Genomic DNA, 769 nt, shown 5'->3' with positions numbered 1-769 from the left:
GGAGGAAAGAAGGAAGGGAGGAAAGAAGGAAGGAAAAGAAGAAAGGGAGAGAGGAAGGGAGGGAAGGAAGGGAAGGAGGAAAGAAGAAAGGAAGGGAGGAAAGAAGGAAGGGAAGGAAGGGAGGGAGGGAGAGAGGGAAAGGATGCAGAGAGTTCACATTTTAATGGGAAGAAAAAAATGAACAAAAGAAGCCAGGAAACCACTGGGGTGTGGGGGACAAAAGGGATATCCAACACAGGGATATCTTGTTCTGTGGGGTTGAAACCTGGCAAAATAGCAGATGCAAAATGGAATGAGTCCAAAAGTCCAGTTTCTGCCCTCTATAAAGGAAGGCATTAGGAGGAGTTTGGTAATTCATCCTCCAGCCCTCCAATCAGAAGAGAGAAGAGGCTGAAGGAAGTGGTGTTTCTTAAGGTCTGAGTTAACAGCTTGGTGATGAGATTAGAGGTGATGAGCTTAACCTGGGAGGGACATCTTGTTCTATGAAGTTGAAACTAGACTGAAGAACAGATGCAGAGTGGAATGATGTTTATTAATTTATTATGTATTGATAATCTCTCCCATCTTGTACTTGTGATATGGATTTTTAAAAGCCAAATCTAAGACTTTGTATCTATCTCTACTTCATTTGCTAAGTATACAAAGTGAAAAATGACATATATACAGATATGTCAATACAAAATAAAATTATTTCAGAGTGTGAGAGAGATTGGAGATGGGGCAGGGTATAGTAAGGAAGGTCCTTTTGAAGTAGCTGGGCCTTGAGCTA

Source organism: Gracilinanus agilis, chromosome 1 (genome assembly GCF_016433145.1).
Source record: "Gracilinanus agilis isolate LMUSP501 chromosome 1, AgileGrace, whole genome shotgun sequence".
Classification (NCBI taxonomy): domain Eukaryota; kingdom Metazoa; phylum Chordata; class Mammalia; order Didelphimorphia; family Didelphidae; genus Gracilinanus; species Gracilinanus agilis.
This window is presented reverse-complemented; position numbering follows the sequence as displayed.